The sequence below is a fragment of the Muscardinus avellanarius genome (assembly GCF_963383645.1).
Source record: "Muscardinus avellanarius genome assembly, chromosome: 17".
Classification (NCBI taxonomy): domain Eukaryota; kingdom Metazoa; phylum Chordata; class Mammalia; order Rodentia; family Gliridae; genus Muscardinus; species Muscardinus avellanarius.
This window is the reverse complement of record NC_137803.1, coordinates 44,204,691-44,226,674: the sequence shown is the minus strand read 5'-3', so window position 1 is coordinate 44,226,674 and position 21,984 is coordinate 44,204,691. Positions and strand designations below refer to the sequence as shown.

General features: G+C 40.0%; 1 pseudogene across 1 annotated transcript; it reads right to left on the bottom strand.

Moving 5' to 3' along the window:
* Window positions 1-20,590: 20,590 nt before the first annotated feature.
* LOC308276196 (translationally-controlled tumor protein-like) lies at window positions 20,591-21,216 on the bottom strand (annotated as a pseudogene). The gene has a single exon. The product of its transcript is annotated as a translationally-controlled tumor protein-like (transcript).
* Between the last annotated feature and the right edge of the window lie 768 nt (window positions 21,217-21,984).

Here is a 21,984-nt window from a genome sequence, read left to right as displayed (position 1 = left end):
CTGAGACCCTGCTTCAAAACATTAAAAAAAAAAAATGCTGGGGGTGTAGCTTGATGTAGAGTGCCCTGTGCTCAATCCCTAGTATCAAAAAAAGAAAAGTTTCAATGAGCCAGGTGCAGGGCTTGGAGGCTCAGACAAGAGGACTGTGGGTTGGGGGGCCAGCCTCAGCAACTTATCAAAACCCTGTTTCAAAATACAAAATAAAGCCGGGCGTGGTGGCGCACGCTTGTAATCCCCGCGCTTGGGAGGCAGAGACAAGAGGATCGCGCAGGTTCGTAGTCAGCCTCGTTGGTTTAAGAGACCCTGTTTCCAAATAAATAATAATAATAAAAAAGGTCTGGGAGTGTAGCCCGGAGGGAGAAGGGCTTCCAGGAACCCCAGTACTACCAAAAAAAAAAAAAAAAAACAACAACAACAAAAAAAAAATAAAAATAAAAATAAAAAGAGTTAGGGGTGCAGCTTGGAGGAAGAACATCCCTGGGTTCAATTTCTATTACCAAAAAGAAAAAAGAAAAAAATCTCTATTATAATGATATTGATTATTAGGTCCCATGATAATTACTCCACAATAACACAGAGCCAGTATGTTACATGTAAATTTTTATGCATACTACTATAATTTCATGCTTAATAACTGTAAGTTACTAGAAAAATATAATTCCTGGCAGGCTTGGTGGTGTGCACCGGCAATCCCAGCTACTTGGGAGGCTAACATGAAAGGGTCAAATGTTCAAGGCCATCCTGTGCAACTCAGTGAGATCCTGTCTCAAAATAAATATTTGTTGAAAATACCTGGGGCAGCCGGGCGAGGTGGCACATGCTTGTAATCCCAGCATTTGGGAGGCTGAGACAGGAGGATCACAGTTTGAGGACAGTCTCAGTTACTTAGTGAGGCCCTTGGCAACTCAGTGAGACTTTATTTTAAAATAAAGAATAAAAACGGGCTGGGGGTATGCTTGGAGGTAGATTGCCCCTGGGTTCCATCCCCAGTGCCACAAAAAAATAAAAAATAAAAACATAAAAGACCTGAGGCTGTAGCGCAGATATTGTTAGATACCTGAGAAATGGGTATTGTTAGTATTCTAGTTTTGCACTGCATATTGAACCAGGGCACCAACTTGGGCGCAGGCTTTCTGCACAGTACTGTGCACCAGTGATGAAAAGGGAACAGAGTATCTGAAGGGAGAAGCAGCAGCTGCACGGGGTGTAAGTCAGCCCAAAGACCTGCTACAGCAAATGGGACCTAACCATGCCACCCAGGAACCCAGAGCTGAGCTTAGCACCAGAATAGAAACTCGCCACGCTCACAGGTGCCTCTGTGATGCCATCAATCCAGCGACAGACCAGCACACCACGCCCACCAGAGTCCCAGCCAGTGAGCATCAGAAGTGTGAGTAAAGCTGCAGCCTAAAGGAGATTACCCAGTGGCGTGCCCCTACAGACCTGCGCAGCCACGATAAACTCCCTGGTCTGACATCTAGTGGTCAAACTCAGTAAAGGTGGTGTGCTGACAGAGAGTACCACACTCCCTAGAGGCTCAGAGCTGGCCTCAATAACAATACCTCCCATTTATGGAGAATGTGGGGAAATCAGACCTGACCAACCCGAACTTTGGAGAACAGAGGCTCCCACATTAATGGTGGCAGAAAGAGACCTAGACTCCATACCGGCGGAAAACAGGAGGGTGAACTGTGCTTAAAACCTAACACAGCTGGACCAGTAGTGGCCACTTACATAGACTGAGAAAATCTCAGAGAACCAAACTCGCAGCAGGAAGGGTGCCAGTGGTACTCGGTATGTGCACAGAAAGAGACTGCTGCAGACCTATATGCTGGATCATCATTTAGTTGCTGAATTGCATTAATTCGTGGTTGAGGTTGTTTTGGTTTCATTTGTTCCCTTTTATGTGTGTGAGTGTGTTTACCTGGTTGGTTATCTTGTTGTTGTCTTTTGTTTGTTTGTTTGTTTTGTTTTGTTATTTTTGACCTGTCCCCAAAGCCTCTCCCAAGCATCACCTTCTGTACATACCAATTCTCCTCTCACTATCCCTTTACTATCTTTCTGCTGCTTTTTAGCTCTCTCCTCTGTCTTGTATCAAACCTACTTCATATAATTATACAACAAGTTCTACATTGTTTACTAGAACACTACTTTATCCTTACTATCTCTAACCTCTAGTATATACTAATATATACCAAACTCATAATTTCTCTCTATTCAACTCTACCTGAGATTTTACCTTATTCTTCCATTTACTTATTCTTCCATTTACTCCTGCACCTCCCTCCTTCCTCAACCTTCACTATTTAATACAGTACAAACTGTCCTTGGATTTACCAGCTGACACCTATAAACTGAGAGAAATACATCAAAAGAAACAAAGGCAAACATCTGAAGCCATGAAAAGGAGGAATAGCAAAGGAGCAATGAGCACCCACAACTCTACAACTACAGAATCTGATAACAAAGAACTGCAAAGTTCTCCAGAAGGTCAAATCAGAAATGTAACTATAGAATTAATACAGGAATTCTGAAAAGAATTTAGAAACAGTCTGAAAGAAATAAAGGTTGCAATCACTGAAGTAAAGGCATCTATTCAAACTATAAACAATTGCTTAGACCATATGGAGAGTAGAATCTCACTACTAGAAGATGATCACTCAAAAAATACAATAAAAATACATAAAAAACAATTCAACAGCAGGAACTAGACATTGAAAAAAATATGGGCCCATCTTAAAAGAGCTAATTTGAGAATAATACGTATAGAGGGAAAATGAGGTGAAACCAAGGGGCTCAACAATCTCTTCAAAGAAGTAATAGCAGAAAATTTTCCAAGCATAGAACAAGAGATTGATACGTAGGTACAGGAAACTTATAGAACCCCCTTTAGACAAGATCAGAGAAAAGGTTCTTCACGACACATAACAGTCAAAATGACCAATGTAGAAGTCAAGGAGAAAATCTTAAAGGCAACAAAAACAAAAGACAAAGTGACATTCAGAGGGAAGCCAATCAGAATCACTCCAGACTCCCCAAACCAGGCCATGAAAGCCAGAAGGGCTTGGAGTAACATTCCAAACTCTGAAAGAAAACAACTTCCAGCCAAAAATTTCCTACACAGCAAAACTATCTCTCAAATTAGATGGAGAAATAAAATTCTTCCATGACAAGCAGAAGCTGAAGGAATTTATGTCTTCAAAACCAGCGCTAGAGAAGATGGTGACCGAGAGCAGCAGCATTTACAAACGCTGCCAACATTAGGTCACCACTGTCCCCAAAACAGAGCACTGCAAACCAGATAATACATTCAGCAGAGGAAAAGAAATAATAAATACAGAGACTAAAAGGGAGAAGAAGAAGGAGAAGGAGAAGGAGAAGGAGAAGTAGGAGGAGGAGGAGGAGGAGGAGGAGGAGGAGGAGGAGGAGGAGGACGACGACGACGACGACGACGACGAAGAAGGAGAAGGAGAAGGAGAAGGAGAAGGAGAAGAAGAAGAAGAAGAAGAAGAAGAAGAAGAAGAAGAAGAAGAAGAAGAAGAAGAAGAAGAAGAAGAAGAAAAAACAGCCCCCCACCACCACAGGTGGTCCGGCACAGCGCCTCATGCCAGAGACAAGGATTTAAAGAGAGAGACAGCGGACCCACTGGCTGTTAGCCGGCTTGCTCGTAGACCTCCTACAATTTCCAAGGAGCTAAGCACACCACAGAGGGAACCTGAGAAGAGTTCACCATCTGCCACTCTTATGGCACAGACATGATGTCATCAACGCCATTAACCAAGCACTACAGCAGACAGCTCAGCCTTCTGCCCCCCCCCAGAGAGCCAGCCCAGCAGCTCCTACAGTGATTTGCATCTCAAAAGGGATTGCTCAGCACCTTGACCCTAGAGGCTCATGCAGCTCAGGTCTGTGACTTCCAGATACAGCCCAGAGAAAATGAGAAAGGAGGCTGCTGTTGGACATAACAGAAGCCATGACAGACTCAGACTTTGATCAGCAGAAAGGGGTTGGGGGAGGAAAAACCTAGCTAAACCCATTTAATAGAAGCTCAGAGACCAACACAGACCTCTCATTTGGGGTAAGTAGGAAGCAAGACAATACCAGCACTAGCTGCGGAGATCAGATTCTCCAATAGTGAGTTTGGTCTCAGAAGCAAGCGTCACCAGAAGTGGCAGGGAGATATCTAGTCTCCAAACTGGTGGAAAGCATGAGAGTGACCTGTGCATAATACATAAAACAGACCAAACAGTATCAGCCATCTACATAAACTGAGAAAATTAAAGAGAACCAAACCTACAATAGGAAGGGGACAGGTGGTACTCGGTTTCTGCACAGAGAGAGACTGCAGCAGATCTATCTGCTAAACAGACATTTAATTGTAGACCTGCATTAAATTGTAGTGGAGGTTTTTTCTTTATTTTCTTTTTATTTTTTGTTTTGCTCTTATATTGGTTTGGGGGGGTTGTTTATTTGTTTGTGTTTTTGTTGTTTGTTCTTTTTTATTGTATATGAGTGTGTATACCTGGTTGGTTTTGTTGTTGTTTTTATTTTGGTCTGTTTTTTTATTTTTAACCTACTCCCAAACCCTCTTCCAAGACTCTTCCTTTGTACAAACCAACTCTCCTCTTACTGTCCCTTTCCTATCTTCCTCCTGCTTTCTATCCCTCCCCAGTCTTGTATAAAACCCACTTTATATCATTATACCACAAATTCTACATTGATTACCAAAATACTACTTCATCCTTACTACCTCTAATCCCTAGTATATTCTGCTCTATGAAACACATACTTTCATTCTATTTGACTCTGAGATTTTACTCCATTCTTACATTCACTCCCACACTTCTCTCCTTCCTCAATCTTTACTATTGAATACAATACAAGCTCCCCTCAGATATACCAGCAGACATTGAGAAACTGAGAGAATTCTACCAAAAGCAACAAAGGCAAACATCTGAAATCATGAAAAGGAGGAACAACAAAGGAGCAATAAGCTTCCACAACTCCACATTTACAGAACCTGAAAACACAGAACTGCAGAGATCTCCAGAAGGTCAAATCAGGAATATAAGTTTAGAATTCATACAGGAATTCTGAAAAAAATTTAGAGAGAGTCTGAAAGGAATAAAAGATGCAGTCATTGAAGTAAAGGCATCTATTCAAACAATAAACAATCGCTTAGACCACATGGAGAGTAGAATCTCACTACTAGAAGATGGTCACTCTAAAAATGAACAAATAGCTCATAACATAGAAAAAGCAATTTGACAGCAGGAATTATAAACTGAAGAAATATGGGGCCATCTAAAAAGATCCAACTTAAGAATTATTGGCATAGAGGAAGGAAAGGAAGGTGAAGCCAAGGGGCTCAATTATCTTTTCAAAGAAGTAATAGCAGAAATTTTTCCAAACATTGAGCAAGAGATTGATAAATGGGTACAGGAAACTTATAGAACCCCCTTTAGACAAGATCAGAGAAAAGATTCTTCATGCCATATAATAGTCAAAATGACTAATGTAGAAGCCAAAGAGAGAATCTTAAAGGCAGCAAAAACAAAAGACAGAGTGACATTCAGAGGAAAGCCAATCAGAATCACCCCAGACTTCCCAAACCAGGTCATGAAAGCCAGAAGGGCCTGGAGTAACATATTCCAAACTCTGCAAGAAAACAACTTGCAGCCAAAAATTTCTTACCCAACAAAACTATCTCTCAAACTAGATAGGAAGGAAAATTCTTTCATGACAAACAAAAGCTCAAGGAATTTATGTCTTCAAAACCAGCACTAGAGAAAGTACTCAAAGAGATTAACTACAGAGAAGAAACGATAAATACACGACAGAACCAGAGAAACAAGAATTTCTATCCAACAGACAAGTAAAAAGAGAAGAAAAACAGTATTTCAAACAGAAATAAAATCTCAAGATGTCAGGAATTAAAAATAATCTCTCAATAATCACACTGAATGTAAATGGCCTCAACTCCCCAATAAAAAGACATAGAGTTGCAAAATGGATTAAAACCCAGAATCCTTCTATATGCTGCTTGCAAGAAACACATCTTACAAGTAAAGACAGCAACAAACTCAAGGTAAAGGGCTGGAGCAGGGTAATTCATGCTAATGGAACTCGAAGACAAGCAGGAGTTGTAACTATGATATCAGATAAGATAGACTTTAAACACAAGCTCATCAGAAAAGATAAATATGGTCACTTTTTACTCATAAAAGGATTACTACAACAAGAGGAACTAATGATAATCAACATTTATGCCCAAACATAGGTGTAGCTACTTTCATAAAACAAACTCTTTGTGACATCAAGCCACATGTAAATCCTAATACAATAATACTGGGAGATTTCAACACACCTCTCACACCATTAGATCAATCTTCTAGACAAATGGTCAGTAAAGACACCTCAGATCTAAAGAACACCATTAATAAAATGGACCTATTGGACACATACAGAATATTTCACCCAACTACAGCAGAGTTCACATTTTTCTCAGCAGCTCACAGAACCTTCTCCAAAATAGATCACATCCTGGGCCACAAAGTAAGCACCACCAAGTTCAAGAAATGTGACATACTTCCCTGTGTATTTTCAGACCACAATGTAATGAAACTAGAAATCAACTATAAGAAGACTCTGAGAAACCACATAAGCATGTGGAGACTGAACACAACACTACTTAATGAAGCATGAGTCATAGAAGAAATAAGGGGTGAGATCAAGAAATTTCTATAAACAACAAAAATAGAGATATAACATATCAAAATATCTGGGAAACTTTGAAGGTCGTATTAAGAGGGACTGAGTGCTCACATAAGAAACACAGAAAATTACCAAACAAATAACTTAATGACACACCTCAAAGCCCTTAAAAAACAGGGACAATCTAACCCCAATGCCAGTAGAAGACAGGAAATTGTTAAAATCAGAGCAGAAATAAATGAAATAGAGAATAAAAAATGATACAGAAAATCAACAAAATGAAAATCTGCTTCCTTGAAAAAATTAATAAGATAGTTAATGCCCTAGCTAATCTAACCAAAAAAGGAGAGAATCAACCCAAATTCTGAAGATAAGAGATGAAAAAGGAGATATCACAACTGACAGTTCAGACGGGCATGGTGGTGCATGCTTGTAATTCCTGCACTTGGGAGGCTGATACAGGAGGATCACGCAGGTTTGAAGCCAGCCTCGGCTACTTAGTGAGGGTCTCAGCAACTTAACGAGACCCTGTTTCCAAATAAAATATAAAATGGGTCTGGGAGTATAGCTCGGAGATAGAAAGCCTCTGGGTTCCACCCCCAGTACTACAAAAAAAAAAAAAAAAAAAAAAAACGGACAGTGCAGAAATCCAGAAGAATGTCAGAAATTTCATTGAGAAACTACACTCCAACAATAAGGAAAATCTGACATCTTTCTAGATAAATACAACCTTCCTAAACTAAGCTGAGAAGACATTGAAAACTTAAACCAACCAATAGCAATCAAAGAGATTGAAACAGCAACAAACACCTTACCATCAAAGAAAAGCCCAGGACCAGATGGCTTCTCAGGTGAATTTTATAAAACCTTCATAGAAGATCTGATCCCAACACTCCTAAATCTATTTCATGAAATAGAGAGAAAGAGAACTCTCCCAAATACATTCTATGAAGCCAATATCACACTAATACCAAAACCAAATAAAAATAGTTCAAGGAAAGAAAACTATAGGCCTATATCTCTGGTGAACTTGGATGCAAAACTGCTAAACAAAATACTAGCAACACACACCCAAAACCACATCAAGAAAATCATACACCATGACCAGGTAGGCTTCATCCCAGGGATGCAAGGCTGGTTCAACATATGAAAATCTATCCATGTAATTCATCATATAAACAGAACCAAAGATAAAAATCACAAGATCATTTCAATAGATGCTGAAAAGGCCTTTGATTAAACCCAACATCCATTCATGATAAAAGCATTGCAGAGAATTTGGGAATAGAAGGAACATACCTAAACATAATAAAAGCAATCTACAATAAACCCACAACCAACATCATATTAAATGAGGAAAAACTTCAGCCAGGCGTGGTGGCTCACACTTGTAATCCCTGCGCTTGGGAGTTGGAAGCCGGAGAATCACGCAGGTTTGACACCAGTCTTGCTGGCTTAAGAGACCCTGTTTCCTAATAAAAATATAAAAATAGGTCTGGGAGTGTAGCCCAGAGGTAGAAGGGCCTCCAAGAACCCCAGTACCACCAAAAAAAATTATATTAAAAAAATGAGGAAAAACTTCAAGAATTCCCCCTAAAAGCAGGAAGAAGACAAGGATGTCCATTATCACCACTTCTCTTCAATATAGTACTTGAGACTCTAGCCAGAGCAATAAGACAAGAAAAGTAAATCAAAGCAGTACAAATAGGAAAAGAACTCAAACTTTCACTATTTGCAGATGACATGATACTATACCAAGAAGACCCAAGAAACTCAACCAAAAGACTTATAGACCTGATCAACAATTTCAGCAAAGTATCTGGATACAAAATCAATCTCAACAAATCGGAAGTTTTTCTGTACACCAACCATAAATCTACTGAAAAAGAAATCAGGAAAACACTTCTACTCAGGATTTCCCACAAAAAAATAAAATATTTAGGAATAAAGTTAACCAAAAAGGTAAAAGACCTCTACAAAGAAAATTATAAAACGCTGAAAAAATAAATCAAAGAAGAACTTAGAAGATAGAAAGATCTTTTCTGTTCATGGATAGGCAGAATAAATATTATCAAAATGGCCATACTTCCAAAAGTTATCTACAGATCCAATGCAATACTCATTAAGTTACCAAGATCATTCTTTACATACATAGAAAAATCAGTCCTTAAATTCATTTGGAACAACAAAAAAAAAAAAAAAAAAAAAAAAACCAGAATAGCCAAAGTAGTTCTCAGCAACAAAAACCATGCAGGAGGAATCACAATACCTGACTTTAAACTATACTACAAAGCCACTTGTAATAAAAACAGCATGGTATTGGCACAAAAACAGATACATAGACCAAAGGAGCAGATTAGAAGATTCAGAAATGAAACCTCACACATACACACACATACAGCCAACTGATATTTGACAAAGGGGCCAAAAACATACAATGGAAGAAAGATAGTCTGCTCAACAAATGGTGTTGGCAAAACTGGTTAACCATATGCAGAAAAATGGGAATTAATGCCACTTTCTCACCTGCACAAGAGTCAATTCAAGATGGATCAAAGACTTGGAAAATAGACCAGAGACCTTGAGGCTCCTTGAAGAGGGCATAGGTCCAACATTGCAACACATAGGCACAGATTAAAAACTTTCTCAACAAGACCCCATCAGCACAACAAACTAAAAGCAGTATCAATACATGAGACTGCATGAAATTAAAGAGCTACTGTTCAGCAAAGGAGAATGTCAGGATCCTCAAAGGAGAGCCAACAGAATGGGAGAAGATCTTTGCCACCTATGCCTCAGAGGACTAATATCTAGAATATACAAAGAGCTTAAGAAACTCAACACTAAAAAAAGAAATTCAATTTAACAAATGGGCAAGTAAACTAAATAGACACTTCACAAAAGAAAAAATTCAAATGGTCAATAATGCATGAAAAAAATGTTCAGTATTATTGGCAATCAGAGAGAAGCAAATCAAAACTACTCTGAGATTTCACCTAACTCCAACTAGAATGGCAATCATTCAAAACACAAACAACAACAAATGCTGGCGAGGATGTAGAGAAGTGGGAACTTAAAACATTGTTGGTGGGATTGCAAATTAGTGCAACCACTTTGGAAAACAGTATGAAGGATTCTCAAAAGACTGGGAACTAATTTACCATTGGACCCAGCAATACCACTTCTGAGTATCTATCCAAAAGAAAGCAAACCAAACTACGAAACTAATCCATATGTATCTATGTTCATAGCTGCACCATTCACCACTGCCAAACTATGGAACCAGCCCAGATGTCCATCAGCAGATGAATGGATTACAAAACTATCGGATATGTACACAATGGAATTTTACTCGGCTATAAAAAAATTACATCATTTTCAGGGAAAGGGAACTGGAGGACATTATGCTAAGCAAGGTTAGTCAGTCACAAAAAGTAAGAAAATGGATGCTTTCACTAATATGGGAAAGCTAAGGAGAAATAGGTCGTAAGAGGACCTCCAGGTGAAAAAGGAGATCCTATAGAGGAAAAAATAAGGCAACCTAAGTGAGGGGATGGGAGGGATTAGAAGGAAACTCTTTAAAGCACATGATGTACATAATATACATATATATATATATATATATATATATATATATATATATATATATATATATATTCAATGTCAACCACTAAGTCAAGTGTGGGAGAGAGGGAAGGGGAGGGAATGGGCTGGGGAAGGGGTAGGTTTTAACGGGTGATGTGTGCATGTATATCTACACAAGCTTTTTATCCCATTAAGTTGTATGAATTAAATACACCAATTAAAAAAAATAAGATAAAAAAGAGGGCTGAGGGTGTAGCTCTGAGATAGACCGCCCCTGGGTTCAATCCCTAGTACCGCAAAAAAAAAAAAAAAAAAAAAAAGAAAGAAAGAAAAAGAAAAACAGAAGTTAAATGCATCTCAAGACAGTAAGTGCTAGTGAGGATATGGAAAAAGGGAAACTCTTGCATACTGTTGATGGAAATGTAAATTAGTATAGCCATTATGTAAAAACAGATTTTTTTGTTAATAGGAATTGAACACAGGGGCATTCTACCTCCAAGCTATACCCCAGCCCTCTTTTATTTTTTATTTTGAAACAAGGTTTTACTAAGTTCCTGAGAGTCTCCCTAAGTTGCTGAGGGCATCCTTGAACCTGCGATCCTGCTATCTTAGCCTCCCAAATACTGGGATTATAGGCGTGCGCCACCCTACCTGCCTGTTTTGTTTTGGGGGCATGCTGAGAATTAAACTCAGGACCTGATACATGCTGGACAAACACTCCACCAACTAAGCTATATCCCCAGCCCTGCCATTATGTAAAATTTTTTTTTTAAATTTAAAATAGAACTACTATATGATCAGGCAATTCCATACTGGGTATATATTCAAAGAAAATGAAATCTATATGTTAAAGAGATATGTGCACTTTCATGTCCATTACAGTATTATTCTCAAGAGCCAACACACAGGATGAGCCTAAATCAATAGATGAGTAGAAAAATAAATGGTAGTATTTATATATGGTAAAATACTATTCAGTCCTAAAAAGAAGAAAACTCTGCCACTGTGACAACACAAATGATTCTGGAAGACATTTTGCTAATGAAATAAAGTGAGAACAGAAAGACAAAGACTAGGTGATCTCAGTTATATGTAGAATCCAAAAATAGCCAAACTTAGAGAAGCAGAGACAGGGCGAGGTAGAGGGGCTCAGGGACATATCAGTTATAGAACATAAAACTTCAGTTAGATGTATATCATAGTTAATAACAACATATTGTGTAATTGCAAATTGTTAACATTTTTTTTTGGGTGGTACTGGGGTTCCTGGAAACCCTTCTACCTCTGGGCTACACTCCCAGTACCTATTTTTATACTTTTTTATTTGGAAACAGGGTCTCTTAAGCCAGCACAGCTGGCTTTGAACCTGCGTGATCCTCCTGTCTTTGCCTCCCAAGCGCGGGGATTACAAGTGTGTGCCACCACGCCCGGCAAATTGTTAACATTTTAAATGTTCTCACCATAAGAAATGTGAGGCAGTAGATATGTCGGTAAGATTGATGCAATCACTTCACAATGTATATATACATTAAAACATCATGTCACACACTACAAATATATCCACTTTTAATTTGCTAATTAAGAAGTAATGATAGGCCAGGCATGGTGGTGTATGCTTGTAATCCCAGCATTCCGGAGGCAGAGACCGGAGGATCGTGGTTCATGAACAGCCTCAGCTACTTAGCAAGGCCCTTAGCAACTCAGTGAGATCCTGTTTCAAAAATGAAAAGACTTAAAAAATAGGGCTGGGAGTGTAGCTCAGAGGTATGATGCCCCTGGGTTCCATCCCAGGTACCACAGAAACAAACGAACAAAAAGTAATGATAGGGCCAGGTGTGTATGTAGCTCAGTGGCAGGGTGCTTGCCCGGCACATGCAAGGCCCTATGTTCCATCCCCAGCACCATGGAAGGAAGGAAGGATAGAAGGATACAAGGAAGGAAGGAAGGAAGGAAGGGAAGGAGGAAGGGAGGGTTTTTTTTTTTAAGAAAAAGTCAAATAAATCCCAGAAATAAAAATATTTCATGAGCTACTTCTCATTTAAATGTAGGTTCTCAGCCAAGTGCAGTGGTGCACTTCTATAATCCTAGTACTCGGGAGACTGGAGGAGCACAGGTTCATGGCCAGCCTCAGCAACTTAGTGAGACCTTGTTTCAAAATAATAAATAAAACGGGGCTGGAGATGTAGCTCAGATGTAGAATGTCCCTGGGTTCAATTCCCAGTACATAAATAAATAAATAAATAAATAAATAAATAAAGTAGGATTCTTTGCTAAAAGCACAAATACAGGAAGTCTTTACATACACATAATCACCAACAATAAAAAAGTAAATTGGAAAATATTTGCTTTGTTGAACTGCCAAAAATATCAACATTTAATGAGTCAAAGCTCATTTTTTTTAGAATTTTCTGCCAAAGAGAAAACACATTCTTAAGAGTCTTAGCAGATTAGCCAGTCATTGTTACACACACTTGTAATTCTAGGATTTGGGAGGCTGAAACAGGAGGATTGCAGGTTCAAGGACAGCCTGGACAATGTAGTGAGACTCAGCAACCTAGTGAGATATTTCAAACTAAAAAAAAAAAAAAAAAAGGACTGTGAGTGTGGCTCGGAGGTAGAACTCCTCTGGTTCAATTCCCAATACCAAAAATAAGAGTCTTAAAATCTGTGTGTGTGTGTGTCTGGGGGTGGGGTTACTAAGGATGGAACCTAGGGGCATTCTACCTCTGAGCCACACCCCAGCCCTATTTTTCATTCTTTATTTCTCACTGATGTGCAAAGGGCCTCACTAAGTAGTAGCTGAGGCTGTCCAAGAACCATGATCCTCCTGTCTCAGCCTCCCAAATGCTAGTATTACAAGTGTGTGCCACCACACTGGCTAGAGTTTTAGAATCTCAAAAGGGGAATACTTGTGGGGTTCTGGGGTCTGAGCTCAAGAAGTTAACATGATCTTTCAAGGCAGATAACTTTTATAAATACTCATATTACATATAAATTATTTTCTTATATAATATGAGAACATAATTATGTTTTATTTATATATAAAATGGAAAAATAAGCTCATTTTATGTTTACATATGTTTATATAATAGGTTAAGGTGGTTACAGCAAAGTGAGGGTCTTGAATAAGTAAACTGTGGTTAATAAGGTCTTGGCAAGATCAGAAATGTATCCTCACCAATAAATTGGTCTGTAAGAATTTCCTAAAGCAAATGTGGTGTTATTTATTGGTTTTCAAACCTTATGGTAGTCAGGTGTTTTCAGAAAGAAAAAAAAAAAAAAACAGCAAGTCACGTTGACATAGGAGGTCTACAGTCCTAAGTCCAGCACACATGCCCCAGTTGTCTTTTTTTTTTTTTTTTTTTTTTTGGTGGTGGTGGTACTGGGGTTCCTGGAAGCCCTTATACCACCAAGCTACACTCCCAGACCTACTTTTATATTTTTGTTTGGAAAAAGGTTCTCCTAAGCCAGCACGTGCGGCTGGCTTCAAACCTGCATGATCCTCCTGTTTCCGCCTCCCAAGCGGGGATTACAAGCGTGCGCCACCACGCCCGGCTGCCCCAGTTGTCTTTTAAGTACCTGCCTCTGCTAGTCCTCTGCGGAAGAGAGAGGGGAAGACTCTGAGACTGGCTGCATTGCTCCTGTAAGAAGAGCTTGGAGCTGCTCAGTGGGGGCACGCAAGCAGGGGGAGCAGGAAGAAGGCTTTGGTGAGGGCATGCAGACTAGAACTGGTGATGCTGGGTGGGCCACCAGAGGAGAGAAAGAGACTAGGTGGAAAGGGAATAGATCGGAGAGATTCTCTGAGGATTGGAACTGAGGGGAATGTTATGAAAATATAAGCATTAGGACCTGTTTGTGTGCAATTTAAGTCCCCTGCTTTCAAATCTTCAATAGGTATTTTGGTAAAGACTTTTGTGCAGTCTGATTCCTGTTTCTTTTATATGTATGACCAAACCAGGAATGGTGGTGCATGCTTGTAATCCCAGCATCTAGGAGGCTGATATGGGAGGGTTGTGGTTCATGGACAGCCTCAGCTACTTAGTGAGGCCCTCTGCAACTTAGTGAGACCTTGTTTCAAAATAAAGAATAAAAAATAGGGCTTGGGTGTAGCTCGAAGGTAGAATGCCCCTGGTTTCCATAAATAATAATAATAAATAATAATAATAATAATAATAATAATAATAATAATATGTCTGGCCACTTGCAGACTGGCCTCCAGTGGGATTGGGACATTGAGGTTGTCCTTTGAAAACAGGGAGAGTTGTGTGTCCATCCCAAGGCAATCTTCAGTAAGTGACATGACAGCTGGCTGGTTCTAAAGTCACCCTGAGAGACCTTGACAGACAAGGGGTGAAAGTTGATGTCTATAGTTAGAAAGTGGCATCATAGCTGTCAGCCTAACCAGTCAAAAAGAGAAGAGACATCAAAGTAAGGAAAATCAAGAGGGCAAAATAAAGTGAGTCATTTATATTCCATGAAATCATTAGAGAAAAACCAAAGAACAGGTCAAGACCAGGAAGAAAAATTAAACATCTGAGAGATAAGAGCTAAAAGAGCAAAATAAAATCAACATTGTAGATGTCAGATGTCAGAAAAAATATAAAAGTGAAATATTAAGAAGAAAAAAAGAATAATAATGGCTTCACGTCTTGAAAGCCTATCATCAGTAGATGCTGTGGGCACTGTGAGGCCTGGCTGGAGGAGGTGAGAGCCAAGGACTTCTGGAAAAGCCAGAAAATGCCCAACTATCCCCGTACCCCAGCCCCATAAATTTACCTGCCCTGGCCACTGATATTGAGATATATTTCTTCTATTCTGATTCTCTGAAGTGTTTTTAGCATAAATGGATGTTGGATTTTGTCAAATACTTTTTCAGCATCTATTGAAATGTTCATGTGACTTTGTCTTTGGTTCTGTTTATATGATGAATAACATGGGTTGATTTTCATATGTTAAACCAGCCTTGCATCCCTGGGATGAACCCTACCTGGTCATGGTGTATGATTTTCTTGATGTGGTTTTGAATGTGTGTTGCTAGTATTTTGTTTAGCAGTTTTACGTTAAGTTCATCAAAGATATAGGTCTGTGATTTTCCTTCCTTGAGCTATCTTTATTTGGTTTTGGTATTAATGTGATGTTGGCTTCATAGAATGTATTTGGGAGAGTTCCATTTTTTTTCTATTTCATGAAGTAGATTGAGGAGTATTAGGATTAGCTCTTTTATAGAGGCTTTATAAAATTCACTTGGGAAAATATCTGGTCCCGGGCTTTTCTTTGATGGCAAGCTCTTTATTGTGGCTTCAATCTCTTTGATTGCTATTGTTTGGTTTAAATTTTCTATATCTTCTTGACTCAGTTTAGGCAGGTTGTATTTATGTAGAAAGTTGTCAGTTTCCTCCAGATTTTCCATTTTGTTGGAGTATAGTTTTTCAAAGTAGTTTCTGATATTCCTCTGGATTTCTACACTGTTGGTGGTAATATCTTCTTTTTTGTCTCTTATCTTCATAATTTGGGTTGATCTGTCTTTTTTCCTAAGATGGCTAGTAGTTTATCTATCTTGGTAATTAATTTGAAAAAACAGCTTTTGGTTTTGTTGATTTTCTGTATTGTTTTTTATTCTCTACTCGTTGATTTCTGTTCTGATTTGAATAATTTCCTGCCTTCTTCTGGCTTTGGGGTTAGATTATCCTGTTTTCCAAGGCTTTGAGATGTGTCATTAGGTTATTTATTTTCTGTTCTTCTTATGTGGGAATTCAGTGCTATGAATTTTCCTCTTAATACCGCTTTCAAAGTGTCCCAGAGGTTTTGATATATTGTATCTCTATTTTCATTTGTTTCTAGAAATTTCTTGATTTCACCGCTTACTTCTTCTATGACCCATTATTCATTCAGCAGTATAGTGTTCAGTCTCCACATACATATGTGGTTTCTCTGGGTCTTCTTTAGTTCGTTTCTATTTTCATTCCATTATAGTCTTAAAAGACACAGGGAAATATGTTACATTTTTTAAATTTGCTAGTGCTCACTTTGTGGCCCAGGATGTAATCCATTTTGAAGAATGTTCCAATGAGCAGCTGAGAAATATGTGAACTCTGTTGTAGTTGTGTGGAATATTCTATATGTGTCTAATAGGTCCATTTGGTTGCTGATATTCTTTAGATATGAGGCATCTTACTGACCTTTTGTCTAGAAGTTGTTCTAATCATATGAGAGGAGTGTTAAAGTCTCCCATTATTATTGTATTGGGATTTATGTGTGACTTAATGTTGCAAAGCGTTTGTTTTATGAAGTTAACTGCATCTATCTTTGGCACATAAATGTTGACTATCATTATTTCCTCTTGCTTGATTGTTCCTAGGTTTGGAAATTTTTCTGATATTACTTCTTTGAAAAGATTGTTGATCCCTTTGATTTCACCGTTTTTCCCTCTTCTATGCCAATTATTCTTAGGTTAGCTCTTTTAAAATGGGCCCATATTTCTTCAATGTTCAATTTATGCTGTCAAATTGTTTTTTCTACATTATATACTATGGGTTCATTTTTGGAGTGATCATCTTCTAGGAGTGAGATTCTATTCTCCATGTGGTATAATTTATTATTTATAGTTTGAATTGATGCCTTCACTTCAATGATTGCATTCTTTATTTCTTTCAAACTCTCTCTAAATATTTTTTGGAAGTCCTGTATTATCTCTACAGTTATAATCCTGATTTGACTTTCTGGAGATCCCTGCAATTCTGTGTTTTCAGGTTCTGTATTGTGGTTTTGTGGGAACTCATTGCTTCCTTGTTATTCCTCCTTCTCATGATTTCAGAAGTTTGTATCTGTTGTTTTTGATTGATTTCTCTCAGTCTCTAGGTGTTATCTGGTATATCCAAAGGGAAGTTGGGTGAAGACAGAATAAAGTTGCAAATGCAAGAATAGGGTAATGCCACAGATAGGATCAAATAGAATGAGAGTATGGGTTTGATAAGGTAGTATATAGTAGAGATTAGAGACAGTGAACATGTAGTGGATTTTCTAGTAACAAATGTAGAGGTTTTAGTATAGTGATATAAAGTGGATTTAATACAAGACACAGAAGAGAAGAATAGAAAAAAGAAAAAAAGCAAAACAATGGATAGAAGAGAGTAGGTATGTACAAGGGAAGAACTTTGGGAGAGGGTTTGAGGAGGGGGTAAAAAAAACAGGTATACACACTCACACAATAAAGTACATAAACCCAAGACAACACCAATAACAAATTAATGCAACCCTACAAATATATAAATACTCAGCAAACTGGGCCTCTGCAGTCTCTCTCTGTGGAGACACCAAGTGCCACTGGCACCTTTCTTCCCCAAGGCCTGGTTCTTGACTCTTTCTCATTCTATGCAGATGGCTGGTATCAATGGGGCTGGATCTAGTGTTAAGCACAGGTCACCCTCCATGCTTTCCACAGATGTGGAGTTTCGGTCTCTCTCTGCCTCCATAAGTTGCATATGTCTCTGAGACAAAACTCAATGTAAGAGTATCTGTTCTCTACAGCTAGGGCTGGTCTAGTCTGACTTCTCTCCATTAACCATGATTGGGTGTTCTGTGTTGATCCAAGAAATTCTACTAATTGGGTCTAGTGTTAAGCATAGGTCTCCCCCCCCCACACACTTTCCATTGATGTAGAACCTGAGTCTGTCTGAGCCTCTGCTATGTCTAACAGCAGACTCCATCCCCCACCTTCAAGTTGAACTGCAAAGTCTCAAACCCAGGGCGTTTATTGTGGCTGAGTGAGTTCCTGGGGCTGCCGGGCTGGGTGTTCTCCTGTGGGAACAGCAGCTTTACCTAAGATGTTGCTATGCACTGGTCTGGATCTCTGGCAGGTGTGGTTAACTTGGCCACCACTATTGTAAGTTGTAGGCTCCTTTCCCACCTTTGCAAGGTTGAACCACAAAGTCTCAAGCCCAGGGCATTTAGGGCTGCAAGAGTCCCTGCGGGCGCCGCACTGGGCATTTTCCCATGGGAAACATGGCCTCACTTATGTTGTTTTTGGGCACCAGTCTGGATCTCTGGAGGTTATGGTGAGCTCAGCCACCACTGCTGCAAGTTGTATTCGATGTTTGTGCAGGAGGAACGAATGACCCACAATTCTGATGATCCACAGTTGTCCAATTCAGGTCCCTGAACAGTTGCCCTCCTGCTCGTCCCCGGAGTCGGTTACAGCAAGGCAAGTTGGCGCTGGTGTGCACCTGCATCCACAAGTTGGAGGGGTTCCCCTTTAGTGCTCTGGATCCCTAAAGGGTGCGGCGAGCTCACCCACCACTGCTGGAAGCTGCAGCCGGTGTTTGTTCAGGAAGAACTAGTGGCCCACAACTCCAATGATCTGCAGCTGCTCACTTCAATCTTTTCTGTTTTCCTGTTTGTCTCTGGAGTCGGGTGCAGTGAGGCAAGATGGTGCCACTGTGGTGCCTGCCACCGCAAGGCGGGCAGGTTTCTTTTCTGCTCTTTGATTGGTCTTCTAACCTTACTTTTCCTCCAGTCTTGTACCTATCATGTTATTCCTCTACGGGTAGTATTTTCTGCTTTGTAGAACACTGTTTCCAAGGCAATGGAGAGCAGGTGTCAGCAGGACTGGTATGTGCTGTTTCCCTCGGTCGCCAACTTCCAAGAAGTCCCACTTTATTCTTTTGTATAATTTATTTTGAAACAGCATTTCAGTAAGTTGTATAGGACATACCTAAGTAGCTGAGCCTGGCTGCGAACCTGTGATCCTCCTGTCTTGGCTTTGTAAGTACTGGGATGACAAGCATGTACCACCACACCTGGTATGCCTAAGTTTAAAGAGGTGTAAATGAAAACCAGGCTTGTGGCACACACCTGTCTTCTCAGTACTTGGGAGACAAGACAGGAGCATCGCAAGTTCAAGGCCAACATGTGACTACTTAATGAGACCCTGTTTCAAAATTTTAAAAAATTAATTAGAAAGACTGAAATGTAGTTCAGAGGTAGACCTCTCAGGGATCAATCCCCAGTTTTTCAAAAAAGAAAAAGAAAAGAAATAAATTAAATGACTTTGAGGTCTACTTAGCTCTCAAATTACCAGTGTTTTCAGGAATGACAGATGTGTCTATTTCCTATAAATGTATTTGAGACAAAAGAAAGGAAAAATAACCTTCCTCCCAGGAACAATAGCCAACAAAGCAGGCCACAGCATCAGGCTACATCACCTGCTGGTGCACTGACTACTTTTCAAGAGTCCAATGAGGGCTTTCTCAAGATCAAATGGCAAGCTTCTCCTCTATCATCCTAAAAAATAGCTACAGAGGCTGCTTGTGATTTATTAATCATATCAACCCCAGGGCCTCCTAAGCTTTATCAAAAAGAAATGATAAAACTTTTTCATGGAAGGAGAAAAGTTTCTGACATTCTTCTAATGATTTCTTCTATTAACTTTTAATTAGAAATGTCATTAGTCTGTTTGCAAAGATCTGCCCTGCCAGGGGGTGGGAGGGTCTATGTTGTTCCTTTGCTTTATTTTGTCTCTAATATTTATGGTGGTTTCTCACAGGCCTCGGCCAAGATATTGGCAGAGAATGTCACAGAGGGCAGAATGTCCCTCCAGCTGTTGACAAAAAGAGTCTCCTGGTGCCACAGTGAGAGATCATCACCCTTTGAGTCCAGACTCCAACCCACAGCCAAAGCCATCTTTGGAACAGTATGTCTGCGATTCCCTGCTTGCGTCTCTCTGTGACTTTCCACCTGAAGGCTGAAGGTCACTCATGACCTGAGCTCCCTGCCCCTGGCTCCATCTGTCTTCCCACTGCAGAGGCACCCTGGGCTCCAGCACATCAGACCTCTCGTGGCCTCCAGAGTGAAGGCTGGCACTTCACTCATGCCTTCCTGTGTCCCCTCTGCCTGGAGTGTCCTCACCGCCATCTCCCACTCAGTGCCCAGAAGCCCTCCCTACGCCTTACTCTATGTGAGGACCCTGCTGTATATCACACGCTATCCACATGCATCACACGCCACCCATGTTCATCACATGCCAAACCCACATGCATCACATGCTATACCATGTACATCACACACTATACCATGTACATCACACGCTATACCCACAGCAAGTGGGGCACGTGTTGCCTGTACTGCAGCCATAGCTTGTCGTGTTTAAGGCTTTGTGATCACAATCTGTTTTGTTTTGTTTTGTTTTTTTAGTTTAAATGCTCTTTATTTTGAGACAACCTACATGACATGTTTTTAAAAAAATAATGCCTCCACTCCAAATAAACCACAGTCAAAATAAATGAAGAGGTCAAGATGACATCAGTCCCATTTGTCTTAAGTCCTGAGGTTGTCTGGATGACAAGCAGCAGCCAGTTATGATGACAGGTGACAGATGCAAAGTAAGTGCCAGATTTGTTAACATTTCTCCATTTCTAAACCATCCTTAAAGAAAATCATAAATGGAGTCACACCATCCTCACGGTAGTCCAGAGAGCAACCATGCCATCTGAATTCATGTTTTCACCAATAAAAAACTGGTAGTTTTTGAAATTAGCAAGGATGTGCTTGATTTGTTCTGCAGCCCGTCATAAAAGGTTTTACTCTTTCTGGTCTCTGTTCTTCAAATTTGCCTTTGATTGACTTCATGTAATCTTTGATGTACAAGGCTTTGATGTGATAGGCTTCCTTTGTGAAGCTGGTTTCCTGCAAGTGATGGTTCATGACAGTGTCCATACCAGTGACTACTGTGCTTTCGGTCCCTTCGCCCTCAGGGCCTTCAGCGGAGGCTTTTCCACCAATAAGCGGGTCATCAGTGTTACCCTCTGTCCTACTGACCATCTTGCCCTCCACCTCCAGGCTCAGCCCGTCCGTGACCTCCTGGATCTTGTAGATGTCAGAAAAGATCTCATCGTGGCTGATGAGGTCCCGGCAGATGATCATGGTGGCGGCTGGAGGGAGGCAGAGGCGCTGGCCAAGCAGGAGCCTGGAGCTCCTAGCGAGCACGGTGCAGCCGGAGCGGTGCTGTGGGGAGGGAGGAGCGGGCGGAAAAACCACAATCTGCTTCTCATTCGACTTTGAATCCCAGTGTCTCAGCACAGGGTAGGTCTTCATCTAGAAGAATGTTCGTGACTCCTGTGTTGCTTGTGAGTCTTGTCTGCAAGAGCCAAAAGTGTGGTTTCAGTTGATATACGCAAATTTAGAAGAAAGAAAGAGAAGAGCCAAGTGTGGTAGTTCATGTCCGTAATCCCAGTACTTGGGAGTCTGAGGCAGGAGGACTGCAGGTTGGAGGCCAGCCTCAATACGTATTGAGAATCGCATCAACCTAGTGAGACCTCGTTTCAAAATAAAAATAAAATAGGAACTGGAGGTATAGCTTGGAGGTAAAATGCTTCTGGGTTCAATCCCTAATATCAGACACAAAGAAAAAAGAGAGGAAAGGAAGAAAGAAAGAGAGAAAGAAAGAAAGAGAGAAAGAAGAAAGAGGAAAGAAGGAAGGAAGAGAAAGAAGAAAGGAAGGAAGAAAGAAAGAGAAAGAAGAAAGAGGAAGGAAGGAAGGAAGGAAGAAAGAAAGAAAGAAAGAAAGAAAGAAAGAAGAAAGGAAAGAAGGAAGGAAGGAAGAAAGAAAGAGAAAGAAGAAAGAGGAAGGAAGGAAGGAAGGAAGGAAGGAAGAAAGAAAGAAAGAAAGAAAGAAAGAAAGAAAGAAGAAAG